Source organism: Lissotriton helveticus, chromosome 8 (genome assembly GCF_964261635.1).
Source record: "Lissotriton helveticus chromosome 8, aLisHel1.1, whole genome shotgun sequence".
NCBI classification, from domain to species: domain Eukaryota; kingdom Metazoa; phylum Chordata; class Amphibia; order Caudata; family Salamandridae; genus Lissotriton; species Lissotriton helveticus.
The window spans coordinates 1,218,955,147-1,218,976,848 of record NC_136069.1 but is presented as its reverse complement, the minus strand read 5'-3'; the positions used below and the strand labels follow the sequence as shown (position 1 = coordinate 1,218,976,848).

General features: G+C 47.3%; 1 protein-coding gene across 14 annotated transcripts in view; it reads right to left on the bottom strand.

The window, feature by feature from the left end:
• The window catches only part of LOC144773261 (uncharacterized), a 7,170,044-nt gene that overhangs the window by 6,536,987 nt on the left and 611,355 nt on the right, over positions 1-21,702 (bottom strand). The gene's annotated exons all lie outside the window — the stretch shown is intronic.

The following is a 21,702-nucleotide window of genomic DNA, read 5'->3' as shown; positions in this document are numbered from 1 at the left end:
GAAATAGCCACCCAGCGACATGGCCTTAACTACATTGGCGCCATTATCCGTGGAAACATAACCAATCTGGCGTTTTTTTGGGGATAGCATTTTCGAGACCTTTTTGTTAAACTCGTCCAAAATGTTTTCGGATGTGTGACTTTTCTCCAAGCCAAACATGGCTAGTGTTGCATGTTTCGGAGCAGCTTTGAAAACTTGGTCCGGGTCAACACCTGCATTTAGCTTTGCTTTAACACCTGAAAAAGAGACCCAGTGTGCAGTGATGCACATGTAATCAGCGCCTGCGCCACTGGTCCACATGTCTGTTGTCAGATGTATTGTGTGAACAGCACTCTTCTGCAAAGCTGCCCCAATCGCCTCCAGCACATCTTCATGTAGTGTTGGAACCGCAACTCTGGCAAAATAGAACCGGCTAGGAACCTTCCATTTAGGGCAGAGCGTTGCCACTAATTCTAGAAAACCTACCGCTTCTACAAAAGAAAAAGGGAGAAGGTCCACAGCTAGCATTTTAGCCAGCTTAGTGTTATACAGACGCGTCAGTGGGTGGTTGCGTTCATATGGCACGTCTGAAGAAAACATGGTTCTAATGTTGCCCTGGACCAAGCATTTACGGGCTGATAATGACTTCGTTGACCCAATTTTGCTCGCTGGTGAACTTTTGTGCGTTGGTGTCTCACTCGCTCCAACACTCTTAGTGTGCCTCACATTGGGTGTGCTGCTGACAGGGGTACTGGGTGTAAGGGAAGTGTTTGACACGTCTTCTTCCTCCTCGTCATCATCAGATGAAACATCAACGTTTTCTTGACTTCCAATTCGGGCTTCCTTGATCGCATCTAGGTGCGCAAACCATTTGACAGTGTGCTTTCTCTCAAGATGACCTCTCTGGCCTCCGGTACCATAGTTGGTACCTGACTTACCACGACTAACTGCAAGCTTACAAAGGGTACAAATGGCAAACTTTGGATTTTTTTGCCAAACAGTAAAGAAGTCCCAAACTGGGGACTTGAAGTGTCTGTGGGGCCTGGAGGAGGTGGCGATACTGGTGGTGGTGGTCATGAAGCTAATGCCAGATGAAGTGGAGGATCTGAATTGCCCAACTTTTGTACGTTGTGCACTTTCACCGCCACTAATTAAGGTCGAGGTGGATGGAGGTCCCTTCTTGCCAGAAAGAAATATGGAAGCGGGACGAGTTGGTGTACTACTTAACTCCAATGATTGTGGTGTTTCCACTGCCTCCTCATCGACAACATCATCATCATCACGCTCAGCAGCTCTTCGGGCTAGGGTCAAAATGTCTGTTTGCTGCATGCCCGCTGGGGCTGCAGTGACCTTTATGATGACTGGGTCGTCGTTGTCAGAGTCTTCATCAGCAGCAGTATCCGCCACTTCTTGTTGAGCCTCATCACACTCCATAACTCTGAGACTTTGGACGAGCTTCCTTTTACGCTTAACTACCTTTGTCAGATCATGGTGTGCCTCACTCTCAGACGGCAGTGGTGCTGGTTCCCAAGTTTGATCCATATCATCAGAAGGAGGTGTGCTTGAAGAAGATGTAGACACCACCCTTGATCTCTTCCTTGCTAGGGGTGTGGAAGACAATGAATGATCATCAGGAGGAGTGGCTTCCTCAAATGATACCTCGCCTTGATTGTCGATTTCCTGATGTGCCCCTACTTCGGGAGGAACAACTATTGTGGGCACTTGTGACCCTCCATGCACCTCTGCTTGCGCATCTCCTTGCGCTGCCTCTCCTTCCACATGTACTTGGGCTTGTACTTGCACATGTGATTGTTGTTGCGGCTGTGGTTGTTCAACACTCGTCAGATGAGCTACAACAACCTGTGTTGATTGAGGGACATTGCTGCTGCTTTCTTGCGATGAGCCAACATCACTGGTCGATGGTGATTGAACAAGTAGATTGGCTGCCTCTGCAGCACTCAAGGGCTTGGACTTAAGTTGGCGTGGTGGTGGTGGTGGCACTGAGCCCAATGGAGCGGGGGTGCTGCTGCCAGCTTGGTCCCCAGCAGATCCCGCTGCTGCTGCAGGCATACTTTTTTTTTTACTCCCAAAAAAAGGGGCGGGCGGCACACCAGTCTCCTTGGTAACTTGCTTCTTCTGCTCCTTACTGGCACCTTTCTTGCTAGAGGAGCTACGGGTAACTTTTTTTTGGGGCCATCTTCTTCAGACCAGGTCAGAACAGCAGGCAGCAGTTGCACGAGTTGCAGAGTTGTCTGTGTCCAGACGTGACGTCGCGTGACGTTATGCTGCACACACACACCGCTGCAGGACTTCTTCCTGGCACTGGTGGTTCTCTTGAGTCTTGTGCAACTAAGAGCAATGGAAGACAAAGGAACATCAGTTCAGTTATACACCCCAAAAAATCGACAAAACACAGAAAAATCAGCACAATCCCATGCCATCCATGATGTTTACATTGAAGACACCCCACAGAAAGACTAGGGCCATACAAGTATGCAACACTCACTACCCCTGGGCATAATGGATGAAAAGTAGGCAAAATAAGTGCAGGCCTCAGACACTGCCTCTCTTCAAAATGGCCCCTTACACCCCAAGCCAGTCCACATCAACAGTACACCCCAAAAAAACAGAAAAACAGCCCAAAATCACCACAATCCAATGCCATCCAGGATGTTTACATTAAAGAGAGTGAGACCACACTACATGCACACTCAGTCCATGCACCACTACCCCTGGGCAAAAGGCCCCACCAGCAGCCCCAAAAAAACGACAAAAAACAATAAAATCAGCACAATCCCAGCCCATCCATGGCCTCAATGGTGTTTAAATTCAAGAAGACACCCCTCAGAAACACTAGGCCCATGCAACACTCACTACCCCTGGGCATAATGGATGAAAAGTAGGCAAAATAAGTGCAGGCCTCAGACACTGCCTCTCTTCAAAATGGCCCCTTACACCCCAACCACATGTTGCCTGTACCAGCCAGCACTCAAGATGGCCACCACCACCACCCACATGGCCAGTCCACATCAACAGTACACCCCCAAAAAACAGAAAACCAGCCAGAAATCACCACAATCCAATGCCATCCATGATGTTTACATTAAAGAGAGTGAGACCACACCACAGGCACACTCAGTCCATGCACCACTACCCCTTGGCAAAAGGCCCCACCAGCAGCCCCAAAAAAACGACAAAAAACACAAAATTCAGCACAATCCCAGCCCATCCATGGCCTCAATGGTGTTTAAATTCAAGAAGACACCCCTCAGAAAGACTAGGCCCATGCAACACTCACTACCCCTGGGCATAATGGATGAAAAGTAGGCAAAATAAGTGCAGGCCTCAGACACTGCCTCTCTTCAAAATGGCCCCTTACACCCCAAGCCAGTCCACATCAACAGTACACCCCAAAAAAACAGAAAAACAGCCACAAATCACCACAATCCAATGCCATCCAGGATGTTTACATTAAAGAGAGTGAGACCACACTACAGGCACACTCAGTCCATGCACCACTACCCCTGGGCAAAAGGCCACACCAGCAGCCCCAAAAAAACGACAAAAACAACAAAAAACAGCACAATCCCAGCCCATCCATGGCCTCAATGGTGTTTAAATTCAAGAGGACACCCCACAGAAAGACTAGGCCCATGCAAGTCACCACCCCTGGGCAAAGGGCCCCACCAGCAGCCCCCAAAAAAATGACAAAAAACAATAAAATCAGCACAATCCCAGCCCATCCATGGCCTCAATGGTGTTTAAATTCAAGAAAACACCCCTCAGAAACACTAGGCCCATGCAACACTCACTACCCCTGGGCATAATGGATGAAAAGTAGGCAAAATAAGTGCAGGCCTCAGACACTGCCTCTCTTCAAAATGGCCCCTTACACCCCAAGCACATGTTGCCTGTACCAGCCAGCACTCAAGATGGCCACCACCACCACCCACATGGCCAGTCCACATCAACAGTACACCCCCAAAAAACAGAAAATCAGCCAGAAATCACCACAATCCAATGCCATCCATGATGTTTACATTAAAGAGAGTGAGACCACACCACAGGCACACTCAGTCCATGCACCACCACCCCTGGGCAAAAGGCCACACCAGCAGCCCCAAAAAAACGACAAAAAACAATAAAATCAGCACAATCCCAGCCCATCCATGGCCTCAATGATGTTTAAATTCAAGAAGACACCCCACAGAAAGACTAGGCCCATGCAACACTCACCACCCCTGGGCAAAGGGCCACACCAGCAGGCCCAAAAAAACGACAAAAATCAGCACAATCCCAGCCCATCCATGGCCTCAATGGTGTTTAAATTCAACAAAACAGTTGTATCATGCACCCCTAACCAACCCTGGTCCTACTGGATACTGTGGCTACCCACAATATAATTTATTTAATGCTCTGAAAAAGTTCCAAAATTGTACTTGCAGCAACTGTAATGCCCCAAACAAACTTACTTGTGAAAGTTGATTTCTAATCCAAAAGTGATCCAAAGACAGTCAAAAAGGCCTCAAATCCAAATATCCAGCAGCACCCACAAAAAGTAATCCTTCCAGCTCCAGATCCAAATGAAAGTGACCAGGAGATGGACAAAGCACTGGGAGGAGCCTGCTGGACAGGAACAGGAAGTTGGAGACTGTGGGGCACTTCCTTCCTCCCCCCCCAAAAAATGGACTCCTTGCAAAAAAAAAAGGCCATGCAAATGTCAACCTGAGGAGTGATTCTGATAAAAATCATAATTTTCTGAAGGTTTATCCTGTTTGCTGGTGATTTTCTTGTGCAGAATTGCAAAATCTCTATTTCGCGAGTGCGAGATTGATCCTTTCCGCCGCAACTACGTGTTCGCAATTGCGAACTCTCGCGAGGTGTGCTGTGCAAGGTGGCAAGCCGCGATTACGTATTCGCGGGCGCCAAACTCCCGCGGGATCACGCAGCAAGATCTAAAATGGCGCGGCACTAGAAAAATATGATCGAGAAAAACAACTCGGCAAACGCTTAATGACGGAAAGTGAACGCCGTGCACCACGCCGCGCGCCGCAACCAAGCAAAAAATCCGCCGCGAGCAGATTCACGGATTTTCGACAAATTCGCGAGAGTTCGCGGATTGCGAATTTGCCGAAAATCCGAAAAATCCGCGAGCGGAGCGGATTTTACGCCCATACTTAATCAACACTTTTATACTCCTGCATATATATCGTTGTGTTTAACATATGCAGAACAATTTAAGATATTGTAAAAGAAATATGTTGATAAGCGTCTAAGAAAGATCATAGTGGAGGAGGGAAAACAGAGGCTCACCTTATTTAAAAAGATTGCGTAGAACAGCTTGTCCCACTGACGTATCTGCATCACTTGAAGCCTCCAAACAGTAATGTTTGGTAAAAGTGTGTCTGCTGGACCAAGTTGCCGCTCTGCAGATCTGATGAAGAGGCACACCGGCAAAGAGAGCAGTAGATGAGTAAATCGCTCTCATAGAATGTGCTCTCGGCATGGTGTGTAAAGGTCTTCCCGCTTTCTGATGACACAGACTAATCGCCGCGGACATCCAACGAGCTATGGTCTGCTGGAATACAGAGTAACTATGTCGTAATCTTCTGTATGTTACAAATAGCTGATCTGATTTCCGAATTGTTGCAGTTCGTTGAAGATAGAACTTGAGACATCTCCTGATGTCAAGGGAATGCAGGGCTCTTTCAGCAGATGTTTGAGGGTTTGGAAAGAAAGTTTTCAAAATTATCGGTTCATTAAGGTGAAAATCCGTATGTACCTTAGGAATGAAGCTGGGATTAGTACGAAGTACCACTGAATTTGACGGAAAATGATGGTAACGGCTTAAAAGAGCGCACAGCACAAAGTCCAGGTATACGTAATAGAACAATATATCAAAATGGTGCTCAGGAAGAGGTGGGGGACTGGTTACCACAGTCTCCAAGACAAACCAATGGTCCAAAACAATTATTGTGATCCTCCGAGCACTCAATCAAATATCAAAAAAGTCTTTATATAGTTTTCACTATATCTTTTAATGTCCAATCTTCCTTCAAATTCAAATCCAGTTTTCATCAAATGATTACTCGCAGCCTGGCTGCGAGTAATCATTTGATGAAAACTGGATTTGAATTTGAAGGAAGATTGGACATTAAAAGATATAGTGAAAACTATACCACTGAATTTGAGGCTGAACTGTAGAAAAGGTGTTTTAATCGTGAATGCCTGAATGTCGCTGACCCTCCTTGCTGATGTCAGCGCCAAAAGCAAAGATACCTTCCACGAAAGGAACTTTAAATCCACTTTATGAATAGGTTCAAAGGGGTGCCGCACAAGTTGCGCGAGCACCACATTTAGATGCCAGAATGGAGGTGAATGACGAATAGGGGGAAACATTTGAAATAACCCTTTGAAGAATTGTTGAATAACTCTAGTAGAGTAGAGAAAGTTGGCACCATCCTGTCGGAAACTTGAAATAGCTGCCAAGAACACTTTCAACGTGGAATGAGATAAACCAGATCTTGCCAATTGAAGAAAAAATTGTAAGATTTGTTCTGGTTTGGCATGAATTGGCAGATTGACACCAAGTGCAAAATCTCTTCCATTTAAGTTTGTAGTCTTAATCATGGCAGGTGCTCGAGCGTTGGCTAAAACTTCTTGACAGTCTGCAGGAAGATCTAGGTGTGCAAATTCAAGGTGTTGAAGAACCAGTACAAGAAAAAAAAGGCTGGGAGTACTATATTTCTCTCAGAAACAATCAAGTATTTAATCATCAAGAAAAAACACAAATAGATCAAAAACGAAAGATATATATTAATGTACAAATTACAATCACAAAAACAATCGATTTCTTGTCTTTCGTGATGTTGAGCAGCCAACATCACGAAAGACAAGAAATCGATTGTTTTTGTGAAAGTGTGGGCATTTGCGGTTCTGGCTGGTCGCAAACAGGTCCAGATCGGGATGCCCCAGTCCCGGAAGACTGGATCCAATGTTGGTTGATGCATCTCCCATTCGTGATTGGATGTTGTAGATCTGCTGAGGGAATCCGCTAGGGCATTGGAGACCCCCGGAACATGGACAGCTGAAAGGTTAGTCTTGTGATGCAGTGCCCAGTCCCAGACCTCCTGGGTTTGTTGAGAGAGCAGGGCCAACTTTGTACCGCCCTGTTTGTTTAAGTAATGCATACTCGTAGTGTTGTCTGTCCGAATCAGTACTGAAGCCCCTTGGATGACAGTTCGAAAGGACTTCATGGCCAAGAAAATGGCTCGCAACTCCAGGAGGTTTATGTGCCACTTTCTTTTGCTGTACATTCCCCTTCCATTCCACTTCCAGTTGACCATCATTCCCTGAAGGTGTGCTCCCCATCCTTCGAGGGAAGCGTCTGTGGTGATGGTGAAATTCGGTACTTGCGCCAGGAATGCACATCCTTCTTGCAAGTTCTTCATCCGAGTCCACCAAAGAAAGGCTTCTCCTATCCGAGGAGTTATGAGAATGACATCGTAGAACGACCCTGAAACCTGCACCCATTGGAGGTTGAGTTCTTCTTGCAAAGGCCTCATTCTGAGACGGCAGTTGGGTATCAGAATGATGTAGGATGAAATCATCCCCAGGAAAGATTTGAATAGTGAAACTGAAACGTACTCTTTTTCTTGCAACATGCGAGCTAGCTTGCAGATCTTGTGTTGTCTCTTTCTTGAGACGAAAGCCTGAGTGAGTTGGGTGTCCAGCGTGGCTCCCAAGAAGGTCTTCCTTTGCGACGGAATCAGATGAGATTTGTCGAAGTTGATGGAGAGACCCAGAGAGTGGAACAGCGATAGACATCTTTGAACATGCGCTCTTGGCTTTGAAAAAGAATTCGCCTTGATAAGGCAATCGTCCAAGTATGAGAAGATTTGAATGCCTTCTAAGCGAAGGTGTGTGGCCACCGGAGCTAGAACTTTTGTGAACACATGGGGTGCTGACTGTAGTCCAAAATGAAGGACTCTGAACTGAAAGTCCCTGCCAGCCACTCTAAACCGTAAGAATTTTCTGTATCTGGGGAGGATCGGCACATGAAAATAAGCGCCTTGAAGGTCAAGGGTGGCAATGTGATCACCTACCAAAAGAAGCTGGAGGATTTCTTGAAGTGTTAACATCCAGAAGGACAGTTTTTTCAGGTATTTGTTGAGGGTGCGCAGGTAGGGGATCTGGCGCGATTCTCCCGACTTTTTCAGTATGAGGAAAAATCTCGAGTAAAATCCTGTTCCTCTTTGCATATGAGGGACTTTTTCGATCGCTCCCTTCCGAATCATCAAATTTATTTGGGAAAACAGCTCCTTGAGATGAGCAGGAGGTGTGCCCTTGGGAGGAGAGTTTGGAGGGATCTTGATGAATTCCAAATTGTGGCCTCTGGACACTATATCCAGGACCCACCTGTCTGTAGTACTTGCGGACCAGTTCGAGTAGAATTGGGATATTTTTCCTCCAACCTTTGACGGGAGGGAGGGCAGAGATGGTGGCAGGAGATGTGTCTCATTGTTTCTTGGTGGAATCTCATCCACGGTAGTAGGGCTTTCTTCTTGATTGCGAGTATGAGTTACCTCGCTGTCCGTGTGACTGTTGCTTGTAAGATTGGTATCTCTGATTACTTTGAGAGGTTTAGTATGACCTCTGTTGATTGTATCTCCCTCTATTGGAGAAGGATCCGCGTCCTTTAGCACCTTGAAAGGACGACTTACGAACCTGAAGGCTACCCAGTGATCTTGCCGTTTCTGTGTCCTTTTTGATAGCCTGAAGGGCCTCGTCGACATGCTGGCCAAAGAAAAACTCCCCATCAAATGGCATGTCGATTATTTTAGCTTGGACTTCTTTGCAAAAGGATGTAGATTTCAGCCAACCTTGCCTCCTTAGCACTGCTGCACCCGCTAGCTGCCTGAATCCTGTAGACGCCACATCCACTGCTGCGTTGATCATTTCCGCAGAAGTACATTCTCCTTCCCGTAAGATTTTCCTTGCCTCGGATTTTGCAGGTTCTGATAGCATTTCAACATAGGTGGAGATGTCTGACCTCATCTGCCGGTCATATCTCCCTAATATTGCTAGAGAGTTTGCGGCACGGACAGTTCTTGCTGCCAAAGTGGAGACTTTCTTCCCAATGGAATCTAGCCGTCTGCCATCTCTGTCTGGTGGAGCAGTTATAGGCAAAGAGGGGTTCCTGGCCTGTCTGAGCGGCTTGGGCGATGACCGAATCAGCTTTAGGCTGTCCTGTGAGGCATGCAGGTAAGTCACCCAGTGCCTTATACTTTTTGTCCAACCGAGGCAAGACTGCAGGAAGTAAATTAGTTGCTGCCATGATCTTTAACCCTTCCTTCCAGATGGAATCTATGATGGGAATGGTCCTTACTTGCCCTCATGGCTGATCTTTACAATCTTTGTCTCCATCGGTATTAGAAATCGCTTCGTAGCCCTCTCCATCAGGAGATGGAACGCTCCGATGTCTACTGGAGGAGAGTCAGCAGGAGCTGGAGCAGATGGTGATGGAGTTTGTATTTGGTATTCATCCCACTCCGACAGAACAGATTTGTCATCCACCTCTCCTTCCTCTCTGTCCTCATCCGTGGTGTTAGCATCCTGGGAATGGTGAGATTGTGGTGGAGAAGGTGATCTTGGAGATCTTAAAGAAGATACAGAGACCTGAGGCATGGGTGTCGATGGGAGAGACTGCCGATTCAGATGGAGGGAACCGGCGATAGTAGTCGTCCAACATATATTGTAAGTTGTTGAGCAGGGCCAAAGGCATCTGTGCTGTGGGCACCGTGGCACGAGCTTGATCTACAGGCTCAGGGAATGGTTCTTCTTCCTGATCTTCATCCTGATACTTAATGAGTAATTCTGACGGACTCCTAGCAGTGCGGAATCTGTCGTCTACATCTGATTGTTCCTCGTCGTCTTCAGAATCCAACAATTGTTCAGGTAACTTCAATAGGGAAAGAGCTTCCAATCAAGAGCCACATCTTTCCAGCAAAGAAGTTGCCGTAGCCGGCGGGGCCAAGGAGGCAGTAGTCGGTGTGGTGGACCAAACTTGCAATTCCGTGCAAGTTGACAGAAGAGGAGTTGACGATTTTGCCATCAACGGTGCCATCGTCGATGGCGTTGGTGTTAGGATAATGAACGCCGACGAGGCAGTTGTCTTCGTCGACGGGGCAATCTTCGTCAACAAGGTCTTCGACAACGAGGCAATCTTTGGCGACGATGTCTTCGACGACGAGGCACTCTTTGCCGACGATGAGCCCATCGAAGACAAGGCAGTCTTCGTTGACGGTGCGGCCGTCGACGACGAGTCAGTCTCCGTCGACGAGGTAGCCGTCGACGAGGTAGTTTTCGTCGACAATGAGGCCGCTGACGAGGCAGTCTTCATCAACGATGCAACCGTTGACAGGATCTTCTTAACCTTCCTCGTCGACGACGGAGCGTCGATGATAGATGACATTTCCTTCATCGACGAGATGGGTCTAACTGCCACGGAGACCAGCGTCGACGCAGATGAAGCTGACGACATTATCATTTTAGGTCTCGGTGACGAGAAGGTAACTGTCAACGTTGAAGTAGCGTCGACGATGAGAATCGTCGACAGAGGAGCCGTTAATGACGCCATCGACGACGGGGTTTTCTTCTGAGGAAAATCTTTCTCAGGAAGCCTTTTTGACGCCAGAGACTTTCCAGTCTTTCTTGGGGGGCGACACAGGAGTTGATTTTGAAGGTGGAGAAGCCTTTTTTGAAGAAGGCAAGCTAGAACCTTTAGAGGGTTGAACTTTTCTCGACACCTTAGCCCCAGGAGAAGATAAATCTTCCTCAGCCATCCTCTTCCTGGAGGACACAGATGAACCTGAGGCCACACTTCCCACCTCAGATAAAGGGTTATCCTGATCTTTTATCTTCTGTAGCCACAGAAGTAGGCGTCCTTCTCTATCTCTGAGGGTTTTCTGAGGGAAGGTCCTGCAAATCTTACAATCTCTCACCTCATGATCTGGATAAAGGCAGTAGATGCAATTTTTGTGGGGATCTTCTCAAAATAGCCGGAGCTTCCCACAAGAATATGTGGAAAGACATCCACATATTCACTCACACATGTTATCTTTTGTAGTTTGAAAGAGGTGAACTCCCAATGGTGACACCACACCCATGCAGGATAACTTTTATGGAGTGCTAAGCTAGTATCACCCGCTGTTGTTTACTTCCTATAAACCCTATATAGGATCTGCAAGTTTAGACAACATACACTGTAGGATTGATGTCATAATGATTCTAGACAACCCCACCGGGTATGTTGGTCTGTTTACCAGCTAGCTCACAGTGTCACTAGAAACTCCTCTTACCAGGGAGAGAATAGTTCTTGGCAACTATCGAACATGACAACCCTGATCCCTCAGGACTGTGGAAACCATGTACTACTTTTTTTCTCAGTCACTCATGCTCACTTAGTCTCAGAGAGATACACAGAATAAACGATATGGACGTTTTTCAATAAGCATTTATTGAACAGTTGTTATTCTAGTGTAAAATAGGTGTGCTGAAACAACCATTAGACAGTAACAGATATAAATGATTAGAAGCACTAGGAAAGTAAAGGGATGGTAGATTTCTACCATTTTACTATAAGCATGAATACAGGCAAGTATATAAAATACATGACAATAAAAATGCGTACTCCTACGATGCTACCCTAACTAGATGTACCTAAGTGTACCTAGCATGTATGTAGGTGTTCAGCCAAGAATCCCTATAGGATAAAGTCAACCCCATTACCTGAATTTAGAGACTGTGGGACCCCGTCTTGTTCTCGAGTTGGACACCCTGCAAGGGATGTTAGACCACTGTGAGCTGGAGTATCTTCATGCAGAAACCTCAGCGTCTCGCATCAGTGTGTCGGCAGGAAAATCATGATCTCCTCCATTTGTCTCAGCAAGATGTGATGTTTATATACGTAAAGCTCTCCCCCGGGGTTCTACCTTGCTGTGCCACCTGTCGGATTTAGGATGACGTTGGCAATTAACTTTATACATAGTCATTATACAGGAGATGGTAGTTCTGCTGAGTTTCCGAGTATCCTCATGCATAATGTATGAGGCTTTTACCAGGGAAAATCCAGTGTTCTGTGTGCAGTGTCGTATCTAGGTAAAAGGTCAGTCTCCAAGAAAATGTGTGTAATGTAGGGAAGAATGTAGGTGAAAGGTTAGGATGTTACCTGAGCCTATATTGGGGTACCAATATGGAATATAGCACTGCATCCTTATAGTCTGAGAGAACAATTCCACCTCACCCTTTTTTGATGTGGTCAATGCTCCAAGGTCTGTATGACTAGAAATGTAATCTATGATACAGTCTTCATGGTGAAGCAGATGGTCCCTATATCAGTTTCCTTTCTCCGCTATATCACTGCCACCCTCATGATTCATGCTCTTACGTCCTGTGACCAGGCATCTGTCCCAATAATCCCAAATTGCCTTTTCTAACATCACAAAATAACATTTTCCCAGCTCACTTCCTAGGTTAGTTGTCATGCCTTCATATTTTCTTGCTTTTAACACCAGATTCGTTTATCACCAAGTATCCCACAGGTTGCCTTTATACTCATGCTTCATGTACACTCTGCTACCACTTGGTTCACTCGTCCACCTGGAAAGCTTCTCACCAGTCACTTCTCTGTTTCTCAGCCACCTCATCCACAGCTGCCTTTGTCTCTCACCAGCCCACTTTCTGCAACTGGTGTGCGACTATTATTAATTGCCCTCAACTACACCTGCCCACAGTAGGTAATAGTGTAGAGTTTCTTGGGGTTCTTTGTTGCCTCACTTAATCATCACCATTTGTGCATATCCTGCATCTTTTCATCTCTCTGTCTTCTATCTTAGAGCCCTCCTGTTTGTTCTCCTGACACACAGCTGGGTTATGTACTCCAGTGATCCTACATTACTCAGGCACCATGCTCCTCACTCAAGGTGGCTTCCGTACATCATAAGATTCCTGCTAATTTCCTCACTGCTATAAGGGGTTGAACTTGGTGATTAGTCATGTACTTCTTTGCCTTTTTATATCAATCCAACTGCCACCATTATCTTTTGCCACCTAATTCCTTACAGCAGATGATGCCCTACCTTTCTCTGCTTCATTCTCTACTAGCAAATCTGCTCCAATACCCAGGCTTCCTTCATCCTCTGCAGTAAGTTGTAGGCCACAACCATCATGTCCCTTTCTTGTCTGGCTCTCCGTTTCAAAGGTGCCTGCTCCACTCTGCTTGCCTCATCTTCACAAAACAATACTAAGTCCAAAAAAGAGGGCACCCCACTTACCCTCTCGCCCATACTCCTGGCAATTTTTGTTTGCCTCTTCTTTATCTTAGCCTCTTTTAAAAGACTGATTGTCACGATTTTGCAACTGCTTCCTATGATGTTGCATGGCTCAGGGCACTATGATTTTCTTGAAATTAGCTGTTTTGGGCCTGCTGACATACACCACTGCCTACAGCTAGGTAGCCACTGGTGATCTATAGGGCTTTGCTTGCATCCTTGCAATCAATCACCTCTAGAGGCCTTTTTTGCCTGTAGTGTATCCCATTAGTCGAGGGGCCCAGACTGCTCCATGCCTTGATTACACTCAGCCTCTTTGCAGCTCAATATTCCTCCCATCTCCTCCATGCTCTTTCGCCATGGTTGGGGAAGATGTATGCCAGAGTGTCTTTTGTAACACCCATGGACATAGTTCCATATGGCCTAGCTGGAGTCCAAGGTTTTGAGGGGATACTTCCATTGTCATCTGGCCAGGTGTCTGGAGCCACGACTTCACTATTCAGAAAGAACAATTGTTACTTACCTGTAAACAGGTGGTTCTCCAGTAGTGGTGTCTTTCATAGATTCACATGCTTGAATATTCCCCGTCGCCGAAGTGGGAGCCCCACGGTAAATAAAATAGCAATAAAATCCCAATAAAAATATGTATGTAAAAACATAACACATAAAATTACACACTAGAAATAGTTGCAAATACCCAGTCATAATTTCCCCTTAGGAATATATGGAGAGAAAGAAAAAACATTGCAACATATCATTGTCATTATATTAGTCCAAACTACAGCCAATCAGGCGCATGCACCCCTCCAGAACCTTCTCCTCAGAAGCTCAGACCCTCAGATTTTTGTAGTACAGTAGTGACAAAAGAGTCTAGGAGGAGAAACGAGCCTCTGAGGGGAGGCGGGTGGTTCGCATTTGAATCTATGAAAGACACCAATACTGGAGAACCACCTGTTTACAGGTAAGTAACAATTGTTCTTCTCCAGTATTAGGGTGTCTTTCAAAGATTCACATGCTTGAATAGAATAGTGAGCAGTAATAGCTGGTAGCAAGAGCAAAATTAGCAATGGATAGGCATAATATATACCCCAAAAGCATAGCATAGCCCGTAGGAATGATAATAATAATCACAACCATATCATTACATAAACCATATAGGTGGGGGGTAGGAAGCAGAGGCTCACCTTAGTTAAAAAGATTGTGAAGCACTGCTTGTCCCACTGCCGTATCGGCTTTGTTGATCGTCTGAAGGCAATAATGTTTCGTGAACGTGTGCCTGCTGGACCATGTAGCTGCTCGGCAAATTTGATAGATCGGCACACCAGCAAACAGGGCGGTAGAGGATGACACCGCCCTGGTGGAATGAGCTCTCACTGCAGAATGAAGAGGCTTGCCAGCCTGCTGGTGACAGAAGGAAACTGCTGCAGAAATCCAACGTGCAATAGTTGTCTTGGTGACAGGACGCCCTTTGCGCATGCATCTGTAGGCTACGCATAGCTGGTCAGATTTGCGAAAGGGTGCCGTCCTATCGATGTAAAACTTAAGGCATCTCTTAACGTCCAGAGAGTGTAAACGCTGCTCTGATGGAGATTGAGGATTAGGAAAGAAATTCTTTAGGAAAACGGGCTCATTGAGGTGAAAGTCAGTGGGCACTTTAGGCATGTACGCCGGGTTGGTGCGAAGTAGTACACAGTCTGACTTAAACTGGAGAAAAGGCGGCTTAATGGTAAAGGCGTGCACATCACTCACGGGCCGAGACAAGGTTAAAGCAAGAAGCAAAGCCACCTTCCAAGTTAAAAACTACAAATCCGCCTTGTGGATAGGCTCAAATGGCGCTTTCATTAATTGTCCCAAAACAATTTTGAGATGCCAGGTTGGAGGAGGATGCCTAATGGGCGGGAACTTCCTGAACAGTCCCTTGAAGAACTGACGAATAATCCTGGAAGAGCAGAGAGAGGAAAAGCCATCCCGCCGGAAGCGAGAAATCACAGCCAAGAAAACCTTCAAGGTGGAGTTGGAGAGCCTAGACTGTGCGAGTTCTAAAAAGAACAGAAGAAGCTGAGCCGGAGTAGAATGCACAGGATGAATGTTGGCAGCCAAACACCAGTGACAGAACCTCTTCCATTTGAGTTTATAAGTCTTTATTGTAGATGGAGCTCTGGCATTGGCCAGAATGTCTCTGCATGCTGGCGGGATGTTCAAATTGGCAAATTCAAGGTGCTCAGGTTCCAGGCTGACAATCTGAGAGAGGAGGGGTCCGGATGACAGATCAGGCCCTCGTCCATCGTGAGGAGGTCCGCTTGAGGATGAAGGAGAATGGGATCGCACTGAGACAGAAGCAGCAGTTCAGAGAACCATGCTTGTTGAGGCCATCTCGGAGCGATCAGGAGAATGTGGCACGGCTGTCTCCTCATCTTCCACAATATTTGAGGAACCAGAGGAATCGACGGAAAGGCGTAGGCGAAGAGACCGCACCAATCCATTGATAGGGCATTCACGCACGATTCTGGATGGGGAAGCCAACTTGCAAAGGACGGGCATTTCCGGTTCGCCGGGCTCGCAAAGAGATCCATGCTGGGATGACCCCAACTCCGAAAACTAAAGCCCAGAGTCGGCTGATTAGCTCCCACTTGTGCGTTGATGATGCGGATCGGCTGAGGGCATCTGCTAGGATGTTCGAGATGCCCGGTAGATGAACTGCTGTCAGGGTAACCTGGTGCCGAAGCGCCCAATCCCAGATAGCCTGTGCCAGACGAGACAGGAGAGGAGATTTGGTGCCGCCCTGCTTGTTCAAATAGTGCATACTGGTGGTATTGTCCGTTTGGATGAGCACTGACTCTCCCTGGATCAGAAGATGGAACTATTTGAGAGCCATAAAGATGGCCAAGAGCTCCAACTGGTTGATGTGCCATGAGCGCTGGGACTGAGCGATTTGCCCTTGATGCACAGCCCTTGAAGGTGTGCTCCCCAACCTTCTAAGGAAGCATCCGTGGTCAGAGTGAGGTCCGGAAGGGTGGCGAGGAATGAAGTCCCGGCAGCCACGTTGGACGGCTGTGCCCACCACTGGAGAGCCGCTTTCATCTGGGCTGTCACATTAACGAGATCCTTGAAGGAGCCAGTGGACTACCGCCATTGACCGTCTAATTCTTCCTGAATAGGATGACTCCTGAGCCTGCAGTTTGGTATCAGAGAGATGCAGGAGGACGTCATTCCAAGAAAAGACTTCAACTACGAACGGAAACGGACTTCTGTGAACAAAGGAGGGTCACTAGGCGTAGAATTCTCAGTTGTCGCTCGTGAGACACAAACACTTTGGCTAGTGACGTATCCAGAGTGGGATCCAGAAAAGTCCTGTAGCGCGATGGGTTGATGTGAGACTTCTCGGCATTGATTGAGAGGCAGAGGGATTGAAATAAGTCCTGGCAGAGTTGAGTGTCTCGAGAAAGCTGGCTGTGAGACTGTGACTTGATGAGACAATCGTCTAGGTATGGAAAAATTTGAACGCCTTGAAGACGTAGATAAGCCACTACTGGGGCCAAGACCTTTGTGAAGACACGAGGGGCGGAGCGTAGGCCGAAAGGTAGCACCCTGAAGTGAAAGTGTCTCTGCCCCACTCGGAAGTGCAAGTACTTCCGGTGACGAGGAAGAATTGGCACATGGAAATAGGCGTCCTGGAGGTTGATGGTGGTCATGAAGTCTTCCTTGCAGAGAAGACGTAAAATCTCTATCAGTGTGAGCATGCTGAAGGACTGGCACTTCAGGTATTTTGTTCAGTGCCCGTAAATCAAGTACTGGACGCCAGTCACCTGACTTCTTTAGGATAAGGAAAAAACGGGAATAGAATCCCATGCCCCTTTGATATTTGGGGCCCACTTTGATGGCACCTTTCTGCATCATGACATGAATCTGCTGGAAAAGTTCTTTGAGGTGCGCAGGAGGCAGACCAGTTGGAGGAGTGTGAGGAGGGAATTTTACGAACTCCAAGGCATGGCCCTTTGATACAATGTCCAGTACCCAACGGTCCGAGGTGATTGAGGACCATTGAGAAAAGAACAGGGAGATTCGCCCTCCAACCTTGCGCGGGAAAGGAAAGTCATTGCCTTTTTGAAGCGGAACCTCTGTAGGAGGATGTTCCACGATAGGACTTGGAAGTGTGCTGACGTGAGGTCTGCTGTTGTTGGTTGGAATAACGTTGATTTCCCTGGTTATACGAGCGGTACTGGCTTGATCCTCCACGAAAAGAAGCGGTGGTGCCGCGTCCGCGCGCACCACGAAAGGGCTGTTTACGGAACTGTAAGGTGCCCAAGGAGCAAGCTGTTTCCGTATCTTTTTTCATCGTCTGCAGTGCCTCGTCGACATGCTGACCGAATAATGACTCACCGTCATAAGGCATGTCTAGAATTTTGGCCTGGACTTCCTGGCGGAAGGAGGTAGACTAGAGCCAACCCTGGAGCCATAAAACAGCTGCCCCTGCAAGCTGACGGAAGCCAGTGCAGACAATATCGACGGAGCAATCGATGATCTCCTCCAACGCTCTTTCCCCTTCAGAATAAGGGCAACTGAGCTGGACATGTCAGACCACATCTGACGATCGTAGCGTCCCAGTATGGCCAAAGCGTTAGCGGCCCTAACAGTAGTGGAGGCCATAGTTGAGAATTTGCGCCCGATAGCATCTAAGCGACGTCCTTCGCGATCCGGAGGAGCTGTAATTGGGGAAGATGGATTTATGGAACGGCGCTGGGCAGCCTGAGTGACTACAGAATCTGGTTTAGGCTGCACCACCAGGCAAGCTGGAGAACCCTGGGGCGCTTTATACATTTACTCCAATCGTGGCAGTTGTGCAGGGATGGAATTAGGCTTTTGCATCAACTTGACTCCTTTGTTCCAGATGAAGTCAATGATTGGAACAGTACAAACATGCTTGAAGGGTTGACTCTTAAAGTCATACAGAAAACAGACTTCTTCCCTTTGAACCATGGGAAGTTTAAAGCGGACTGACTCCCTATCCATGAGTTGGTGGAAGCCTCCAATGTCAACAGGAGGGGAAACCCCGGAGTCACAGGAGGCGGGGACGGTGTTTGGATTTGGTAGTCGTCCCAGTCTTGCATATCGCCATTACCATCCGTATCATCATCCCGCAGCTCACCATCCTCTCTATCTGGACGAAGATTAACCTCCTCATCGTCGTCATACACCGTAGCTTGGACCTGAATAGAAGTTGTAGTTGTAACCGGTGGCGATGCCGCTTTTGGTAGTGGAACAGAGGTAGAAGCTGGTGCAGGCGCAGTTTCCGTAGAAAGAGGCGACCCATGACCAGATGGTGGGAAACGCTTGTTGTAATCTTCCAACATATACTGAAGATTTGTAATAAGGGAATGAGGAAGTGACGCCGCCAGAACTTGAATGGACGGTTCTTCTTCCTGAACATACGAATCGTCATGATCATCGCCAAAGTCCTGACACTTAATGACTAGTTCAGAAGGGCTACGTGCTGCCCTGAAATGATCGTCCTCTTCATCCTCAGACACAGAGTCTGACTCAGAACCTGTCGCAAACAGGGGAGAGGGTGGCTGTGTGTCACAGGATATGTCAAGCTGTTCCAGAGGCACTTGGGGACGCTGGTGCAAAGGGTCAGCGGAGGAAACACCCGACCCGGACGAAGGAAGTGGCACCAAAGGTAAGGATGTGAAGGCAGAAGGCACCATCGTCGACAAGGTCGGCATCGAAGCCATCGACGACGACCGGACAGGCGTCGATGGAGCATCCGTCGACGAGTCGGTCGTCGATTAAGCTATAGTCGAAGAGGCCGTCGTCGACAAAACACTCATCGACGGAGTGGTCGACGACGAGGAGATCTTCACAATTCTTGTCGACGTAGATCCTGATGACAACAAGAGGCTCTTCTTCGACGTCGAAGCAATGGGTATCGTCGACGAGACAGTCTTAAAACTCAGGCATACCTTCGTCGACATAGACGCCATCGACGCAGCCGCCGTCGACAAACAAGAAGCAGATGTTGTCGTCGACGAACTGGAGACAGCAGATCTCGTCTTCGGGACGATCGTCGATGCTCCCGTCGACGATTTTACACGTTTTAAGGTGGAAATGTGCTTAGAAGAAGCCCCAGCAAACTGCAGATCGTATTATTGAGCGGTAAGCGATACCGACTGACCTGGTACCCCTGCAACCTGCACGTGATCGGAACCCCGACTCTGCCTGGCCGGTCCTGAATCGGGTGACCGTACCCCTCCTGAACCCCCAGCCACGGAAATTCATGGTTTTAGAGGCTTACAATTATTAGGCATATATCTAATGTCCTGATGATGATCCCTTTGATCTCAAAAGTGGGATCGAAACGCCGTCGACCAACTGATGTGCCTTATACAGTGTGTATATAGTGTACTAATGTTGATGTAAAGGCGCAATTGAAAATATTTGTTCATATTGTGATTTGTAGAACAACTTGAGCTTTATTGCCTAAAAGCCCTTTCTCCCCTTCTTTTCACTTTGACTGTACTAAAGTGTTTGTGTTTAAATGAGGTATAGGCTTGTGCCCCACAACGTGAGACTGTCGAAGGATATTCTCCCTTTATTTGTTGTTATAAGTAAATACATTCTGACATCTGTCCGGCTGGACAAGTCAGCCAAATACAGAATCCATTGTGTCTGTATTCATTTGTGTGCCTTATCCTATATTGCATGGGACCGCTGTTGTTTCTATAATAGAAGAAGCCGTAGACACCTGAGAGCCAGATCTCGGGGGGCGTCGGCGTAGCAGGAGGAGTTGGGGACACCGCAGGAGCCTTCAAAACTGAGAGTTTCTTCTTCTTCAAGAAGGGAGAAGGTAAATCCTGCACACTGCTACACTTTGAGGCGGCTTTAGACGTGCCTGACACCAGGCTTTCTGTGTCAAAAAGAACTGAATCTTTGTCCTTCAGCCTTTGTAAACAGAGGAGGAGGCGACCCTTTCTATCCTTCAAGGTGTTTGTGGAGAAAGTCCTGCTGATCTTACATATGCCTACCTCATAGTCAGCGTATAAGCAATAAATACATTTCCTGTGGGGGTCCTCAGAATAAAGTCTCAACTTCCCACAAGAAGAACAAGGTCTAAACAAAGACTTCTTACTTGAAGACATGGTAGAAAGTACTGGAAAACCAGAGAAAAGTAGAAAACTGAGCAGAGCTCAGGGAGACTCCGTTCACACGACGTGCGGTAGAAAATCTGAGGGCCTGAGCCTCTGAGAAGAAGGTTCTGGAGGGGTGCTTGCGCCTGATTGGCTTTAGTTTGGACTAACATAATGACAATGATATGTTGCAAAGTTTTTTCTTTCTCTCCATGTATTCCTATGGGGAAATTATGACTGGGTATTTGCAACTATTTCTAGTGTGTAATTTTATGTGTTATGTTTTTACATACATATTTTTATTGGGATTTTATTGCTATTTTATTTACCGTGGGGCTCCCTGTAGGAGAGTAGGGTCTGCAATCCTATGATCACTCAGATTTTTGCTTTTTGCTTCACTGGTTTACGACTTTCCCTGGCTGTGGGCCTGCTAATCAGACCCACAGCCTAGCTGTTCTCTCTATTCCAAATTGTACCCAGGTACTGAATTGGCACTGGGCCCTCTCCAAGTCCCTGTACCCAGGGCAGAGGTGTACCCAGAAGTCTCCCAGGGGCTGCAGCATGTATTATGCCACCCCTGGGCTGACTAACTAAACAGACACAACTGGCTGCTTGACAGCTGGGGCAAGGTGGTGTAATCACCCTTTGCTTTAGATATAGTATACCTATATCTAAACCTAAAATGGGCACACAGATTTCCTATCAGTCACTCCTATGGCAGGCCTTAACAATCCTGAAGGCAGAGTGCTTGGAATCATGTGAGATGGTGCTCTGGCATGAGCTGAGCCTGTCTGCGGCTTACGGGATCTATCCCGTAGCCGTTTCCATGATAGCGTCAGACCATATACATTTAAGTGCCTTATAATCCTCGCGGTTATGGTAACTTTGGTCTGACAATATCTAAACATGTCGTGTCAGGTGTCATACGCTTTGGAATACTACCCCCTCGCCAGTTCTGGCGACGGGGGTAGCATTCCACCCCTCTAGAGGGAGAAGACATGTTGGTAGCCTGTAACCCCGGTTAAAGTTGGACATAGCCTCAGCTCCACAAAATGGATGCTGCCACCGAGACACAAGTCTGACCTCCTTCTGCTGGGAGTCCTTCCAGCGAGCAGTGCTTGGACAAAGGGTTTCCTGTCAGGGGCGGTGCCAGCACCATCCCAGACAGGGTTTTGTGTATCCCAGGTAGGCAGGGCTATAGAGGAAGGTGACTGCAAGTGGCACCCCGGTGCTCACTGTGCATATGCTGGCTCAAACCAGTTCCTGGG